Consider the following 7,865-nt stretch of genomic DNA (forward strand, 5'->3'; position numbering starts at 1 on the left):
TGCAATCACAAAACCACGCAGTTTGAATCCTGTGGAAGAAGGATGGACAATCTTCTCCCACTGGAGAGTGAGCTAGGGGTTGGTTCCTATGTGAAGGCACACAAACACAACCACAGCATGGGGTGACAAGTCCATAAGGAGCAATCTGAGCCTTCTTCTTGCTAAGAGTTTACATTCAAAAGTTATTATTATTACTATATTTGAGAAATATCTTCGGAGTATTGCCCCTCTATCACCACTGGACCAATTGGCAGCATCAGGACGGATGGTGAAGAGATGGAGATTGTTCACAGCTTTAGTCTGCTTGGCTCCACAGTCAACACTCTTGGCACCAGTAGCCAGGAAATTAAAAGGTGTATTGCCATGGGAAAGTCTGCTGTTAGGGACCTCTCCAAAGTACTGAAGAGCAATGGTGTCTCTCTGGAGACTAAGGTGAGCCTGATACAGGCCATGATCTTTGCAATCACTAGTTATGCATTAGAGAGTTGGGCAATGACTAGGGAGGATAGAAGGAACATTAATACCTTTGAGCTGTGGTGCTGGAGAAGAGTATTGAGGGTACCATGGACTGCTAGGAAAACAGATTCATCCTGGAGAGGGTTAAACCAGGGGGCTCCTTGGAGGCAAGGATTCTGAGGCTCCATCTAACATACTTTGATCATGTTGTAAGGAGAGACCGGTCCTTGGAGAGGGACATCATGCTTGGGAGGGTGGAAGGACAGTACAGGAGGGGAAGGCCCTCCCTCTATGAGGTAGATTGATTCAGTGACTGGGGTAATTGGATGGGTGTGTCAGAGGCACTGTGATTGGCGCAGGACAGAGTAGAATTTAAGGCTGTTGTACTTAGGGTCGCTATGAGTCTCAAGAGACTCAGCGGCATGTAACAACAACAACAACAATCCTTGCTTCGGGGATAAAATTCTTAAACATAGTCCTGTTTCTCTGATATGAGCATTAGGGCATGGAGTGGCTGAAATTCTGGGTTCTCAAGCTACAGTGATCCTGTGAGGATCTAGAATATGCCATATGCACTTGTTGCCTCATAGGTTCAGTAAGAACATTCAAAGGATCCTGATCTGAGGGGATGGAGCTGCAGTTGTGACCGACAGTGTTCTGCTGCCTTACTTCCACTGGGTCCCCAGACCTAAGTACTCACAGCCTCTTTTCTCCGCTCCCTGTAGACTGAGCTCCCAGGCACCTTGCGCTCCAGCTTTGAGTTCAGGCAGTGGAAGGCAGGATGTGGGAAGTCAGGAGGAAAATGCAGGGGATACTCCTCCCTCTTGCTTTCTCCTGCTTTCCCTTTGCTCCTAGTGGAGGCTGGGCTTCTCTGGTCACTGCTTCTGCTGAGGTGCTTGGCAGCATGTGCTTCAACTTCTGCAGCTCCCCCGGGCATTCACATCTTACCTGCCCTCTGCCTGCTCTGCTGTTGCTTCTTCCTGATGCCTCGCTGCTTCCTGAAGTTGCTTTACTTTGGACTCATCCTTCCATAAACTCAGTTTAACTCCTTGCTATGGAGTCAGAATCAACTTAGAGCTGACCCGACCCTCCAATAGGTTTTCAGAGGCTTCAAATTGTATGAGAAGAGAATGCCATTAAACAACCAGAGTTCCTTCACTTTTCTACAAGGAATCAGTGTTCTAGTAGGAAAGAGGTGACATATTCAAAAGGGCTTGACTGAGAATAATTATTATAATAATTATAGTATAAATTATTCTTACTGAAGTTCTGATTAAATCCATCAAACCAACTTGTACATGATCAGGTATATTTACCTTTCATAGTCTTATATTCTTCATAAGCAAAATCTAAACAATTTTTTTTTTTACTTTCTGATCTTGTTAGAAGCTTGGAAGGAGGAGTGGCATCCACTTCCGTAATAGCTTGCCTCCGGAAACCCTATGAAAATGGAGAAAGGATGAAAGGCACCCAAGTGTCGAGGACTCTCCTTCATAGGGTCGCTATGAGTCGCCTGCGACTCAACGGCACTTAACAACAACAACAACAACAACAACAACAACAACACAGAGAGAGCTATGATGGTCTAGTGGAAAGAAAGTTATGCTACCAAGCCCAAGGCAGGTGATTTTAATCTGTGGCTCTCAAGCCTGGTTTAAATTTATTTTTGTCAAACATTTTTCTAAGTAGTATAGCTCTGGTCCATCCATTTGCTGTGCAGAGGTAACTCGTAGTTACTGTGATGCTAAACACTGTGACATTGATGTGTCAAAAGCGATAATGATTACTCATGGTGGACAGTATTTGGTGAAACTTTCCAATTAAAGCAAGCTTGGAAGCAGGAGTGGCAGCCACTTCCAAAATGGTTTGTCTCCGGAAACTCTATGAACATGGAGAAAAGACCAAACTTATACAAGTGTTCAGGTCTTTCATTCATAGGGTCACTATGACTCATCTATGACTCAACAGGACTTAACAACAACAACAACAACAACAATCTTGTTAGAAATCTTGTCAGCCAAAGGTGAGTGACTTTGGTCAAATATTTTGGTCAAATATTCTTCTAGGTCATATAGCCCTGGTCTGTCCACTTGCTGTACAGAGGTAACTCGTGGTTGCTGTGAAGCTGAACACTGTGACACTGATGTGTCAAATGTGATAATGGTTACCCATGGTGGACAGTGCTTGGTAGAGCTCCCAGATTAAAACAGGCTCAGAAGCAGGAGTGATATCCACTTCCAAAATAGCTTGCTTCCAGAAACCCTGTGAACCTGGAGAAAGGATGAAAGTTATACAAGTGTTCAGGTCTTTCATTCATAGGGTCTCTATGAGTTGCGTACAACTCGACGGCACTTAACAACAACAACAACAACAACAACAACAACAATATTGTTTAGGGAGCTCTGGTGGCCTAGTGGCAAGAAGCTGTGCTGCACTCCTGAAGGCAGGCAGTTCAAATCCACAGCTACTCTATGGGAAAAGAATGGGCAGTCTCCTCCCATATGGTTAATTGCCTCTGAAAACCTACTGGAGATCAGCCTATGCGCTGGTTCTGATTCAATAGTACACAATAACAATCTTGTTTGAAAAAAATGAGATAATGGGATTTGACATAATATTTTTTTATTTTTTTTTACATAATATTTTTTTAAAGGCCAGCGTGTTTGACACATACAATAACTATTGACATATTTCAACAGATGAAGCACTGGAGGAGCTTACTAGGTTGTGTCAAGAAATCTGCAGAACAGCTACCTGGTCAACTGACTAGAAGAAATTCATAATTATGCCAATTCTTAAAAATGGTTAACCAACAGTTTGGAAATCACAATATCATTAATAACCCATGCAAGCAAAATCTTGCTGAAGATTATCTAAAATTTATTAGAATAGTACATCAGCCAAGAAATTCCAGAAACACTAGCTGGGTTTAGAAGAGGCCATGATACTGGGGACACCATTGCCAATGTCAGATGGATCTTGGCTGAAAGCAGATACCAAAGTGGTGTCTATATGTGTTTTATTGGATATACAAAGGCATTTGCCTATGTGGATCACAAAAAATGGTGGCTAACACTGAGAAGAATGGGAATCCCAGAACACTTATTGTGTTCATATGAAATCTATACCTAGACCATGAAGTTGTCATATGAACAAAGCGTGGAAACACTGCATGGTTCAAAATCAAGAAAGGAGTATGTCAGCAATGTATCCTTTCTTTATATCTTTTTAATTTCCATGCAGAACAGATCATCCTGGAGGCTAGACTTTATGAAGAAGAAAGTGGCATCAAGATTGGAAGAAGACTCATCAAAAAACAACATGTATTATGCAGATGATACAACTTGTTTCAGTCTTCAATATGTCGTGGAATTCAGTCTTCAATATGGATTGAAACTCAACATCAAGAAAACAAAGATTCTCACCACTAGGCCAACTGGCAGCACCAGGATAGAAGGAGAAGAAATTGAGACTGTTAACAATTTTAGCTTGCTTGGGTTCACAATCAACACTCTTGGCACAAACCAAATCAAAAGACAAATTGGATTAGGAAAGTCTGGTGTTAGAGACCTCTCCAGAGTGCTCTAGAGCAAAGACTAAGGTGTGATTGATTCAGGCCATGGTCTTCACAATTACTTCATATACATCAAAAAGCTAGACAATGAATAAGGATGACAGGAGAAGAACTAATGCCTTTGAGTTGTGGTTCTGGAGGAGAGTATTGAACATATCATGGACTGCCAAGAGAACAAACAGGTATGTCCTGGAGACGCTGAAACCATATTGCTCCTTGCAGTAAGGATTTTGAAGTTCCATCTCACATAATTTGGGCATGTGGCCAGGAGGGACCAGTCCTTGGAGAAGGACATCATACTTGGAAGAGGGGAGGGTTGTTGCAGGAGAGAAAGATCCCGATGAGATGGATTGACACAGTGACTGTGGCAATGGGGCAGGTGTCTCAGAGATGATGAGAACGGCTCAGGATAGGGAGGAGTTCAGGAGGAGTTCAGGACTATCATTCATAGGGTTGCTATGAGTCATGGTTGACTCGACAGCACACAGCAGCAACAACAACGTAGAGCAAATCAATATAAAAGTTGATTTTAAAACAAACAATGTAGCGTGATTACCATTATTATTGCAACTGATACTAAGTTTGGTATGATTATGAATGCTCAGCAGAATTGAGGGGGTGTTAGTTCTGGAAAAGAACTTTGGTGGTACCACCATGGTTAAGTGCTCACCTGTTACCCCAACAGTCTTCATTTGGAATCCACCAGTTGCTCCACATAGCATCTGCTTCTGCAAATAAATATCTGGAGCCTTGAGCACGCCACAGGGAAGTTCTGCTCTGTTCTGCGGGGTCCCTGTGAGTCATGATTGGCTCGAGGGCAGTGGTTTGGTTTTGGTTAGGTCTGGAAAGTGCTCTGTGCAGAGCGTAGAACAAGCCCATGGTTTTATTTATATTTAGTGAAAGTGGGGCCCACAGTGCTTGCCCAGATCCAGTTAGCTCGTTAGTGGTAGAGCTAAGGATAGTATTCGTCTACTTTGAACGAAGGCCAGTCATGTTTACATCAATTCCATTTAACTTCTTTAATGACGGTGTTGATTCCTTCAGTGGTGACGTCGGCCACTTGTTTTAGAAGAGTTACATAAACCCGTCTCGCTCTCCTAACACTGTATTTGCTCGTCTCACAGCACAACATCACTCTGTCCCAAAATTAGCAAGAATTCCAGAGAATACCCGTGTTTCATTGCTCCTTCTCGGTGCTGCTGCTGGCTCATTTATTCCTGGGCCTCTGTGCACGCTCACACCCGTCACCTGTCCCAGGAGAAAGCTGGTGCTGTGGGACCCCAGCGCCCCTCTGGGGGACTGGAGACCACGTCTGTGTCTCCCCTCTGCTCAGAACATGAGGCTCAGCTAAAGGTCATATCCAGTTGCTGCCCTTTTTTTACCTCTTGAATCCACGTCAGACAGTTTGATCAAAACAGAAGCCGAGTGAGCATGCATTTCAACCTGACCAATTTCAAATAACCTCATCAAAAAGTGAGCATGTGTTCGATCCTATAACTACCTGGCATTCAGACTTTCTTACATTTTATGATTTTTTTTTTTTTTTTACCAGATTCTGAGTTTACTTTTCAAACTGATGATACCTGCTCCTGGGACGAGTGACTAATTCCCTTCCCGGACTCAAATAGTAAGTGCTTTATTGTTGCTTCCTCCCCTGCCTCCCAAGAGAACCGAATAGCAGCCTTTAAATTTCCTTGCTCCTATGACCATTGAAACAACTTTTCTATTAGGTTTACATGTATCTATAGGGCAGAGTTGCCATTACCTGATCTTATTTCAAAGAGAGTCTATGTCTACATAAGCTCATGATTCAGAGCTGAAGTACCAGTCAAAGCATTCGTTCAATTCACTGACTTAACAGGTAAAACGGGCCACAGAGTAGTATTGAGTAAATAAGGCTGTTTGCTCCCCAGTGGCACATACCCCTGTGCCTTCATTACTGGCAATTTGGGCTTCCCTGGTTGATCCTAAAGAAGCTGCTTTGTATTCAAGGCAACATTTCCTCTCAGTGATTGTTCTGCACTTTGCCAGCATGCCTCTCGAATTCATCATGTTGTTGTTTTTGTTGTTTGTGAAGCGACAGCTGGTCTCTGACTTACGGATACTTCCACTCACAAGTTTGGGACCACTGTGATCCAGAGTTTTCATGGGCTGTTTTTTTTGGTGGAAATAGATTGTCAGGGCTTACTTTCTAGTCTACCTTAGTCTGAAGTTCTGCTGAAACCTGCTTAGCACCATAATTAATTCATCAGAGGGATGTAGGTCATTTACTTGACAGGCAGTTCCAGGAAGCTTGGGAGTGAGAAGAGGACAGAAGGGGAGCCAAGCAAAGGTGGGCCAGGGAGTCTTTATGTTGTTTCCTCTGCACACGACACTCCACTGACAAACAGTGGCTGCTGCTCTGTACGCTGGCTGAGAATCAAACCCAGGTTCCCACCAGGAAGGTGAGAGTTCTACCACTGGTCCATCCCTATCCCTTGAACCTCCTCATTGCTGTTGTTGTTGTGTGCAGTTGAGTCAGAAACAAATCATAGGTGACCCTCCGTTGAGGCTGTAAATTGTACAGCAGGAGATTTACCATTTTCCTCTCACAGAGCAGCTGGGAGATTCAAACCACCTGCCTTTGGGCTGGCAAGGCAATCCTTTACTGCCGAGTTACAGAGCTCTCCGAATCTTCTCACATATCACCTTACACTCAGCAACAGTTTTTACCTTGTATTCAAGTTAGAAGGGGTCGTGGTACTAGGGACATTGTAGCTAATGTTAGATGGATCTTAGCTGAAAGCAGGGAATACCAGAGGAATGTCTATCTGTGTTTCATTGATTATGCAAAGGCATTTGACTGTGTGGATCATAACAAACTGTGGCTGACTCTGAGAAGAATGGGAATCCCAGAACACTTGATCGTGCTAATGTGAAACCTATACTTGGACCAAGAGGCAGTCATCAGAACAGAGCAGGGAAACACTGCATGGTTCAAAATTGGGATGGACATATGCCAGGAATGTGTCCTATCTCCATACCTTTTCAACCTGCATGCAGAACAGATTATCCGAGAGGCTGGGCTCTATGAGGAGAAATGCAGCGTCAGGATTGGTGGAAGATCTATTAACAATCTGCGTTATGCAGATGACACAACCCTGCTCGCTGAAACTGAGGAGGATCTGAAATGCTTGCTACAGAGGGTCAAGGACTGCAGCCTTCAGTATGGATTGAGGCTCAATGTCGAGAAGACTAAGATTCTCACCACTGGACCAATTGGCAGCATCAGGATGGATGGTGAAGAGATTGAGATTTTTCACAGCTTTAGTTTGCTTGGCTCCACAGTCAACATTCCTGGCACCAGCAGCCAGGAAATTAAAAGACATATTACAATGGGAAAGTCTACTGTTAGGGACCTCTCCAAAGTACTGAAGAGCAATGGTGTCTCTCTGGAGACTAAGGTGCATCTGATACAGGCCCTGGTCTTTGCAGTCACTTGTTATACATCAGAGATTGGACAATGACTAGGGAGGATAGAAGGAACATTAATTTCTTTGAGCTGTGGTGCTGGAGAAGAGTATTGAGTATACCATGGACTGCCAAGAAAACATACAGATTCATCCTGGAGAGGGTTAAACCTGGCTGCTCCTTGGAGGCATGTTGTTAGTAGAGACCGGTTCTTGGAGAGTGACATCATGCTTGGGAGGGTGGAGGCCAGACACAGGAGGGGAAGGCCCTCTGTGAGGTGGATTGATTTGGTGACTGGGGTAATCAGGATGGGTGTATTGTAGACAGTGAGAATGACACAGGACAGAGCAAAATTTAGGGCTGTAGTACATACGGTCGCTATTAG

The sequence above is a fragment of the Elephantulus edwardii genome, unplaced genomic scaffold (assembly GCF_000299155.1).
Source record: "Elephantulus edwardii isolate Elephantulus edwardi_28Jun2011 unplaced genomic scaffold, EleEdw1.0 scaffold00138, whole genome shotgun sequence".
Classification (NCBI taxonomy): domain Eukaryota; kingdom Metazoa; phylum Chordata; class Mammalia; order Macroscelidea; family Macroscelididae; genus Elephantulus; species Elephantulus edwardii.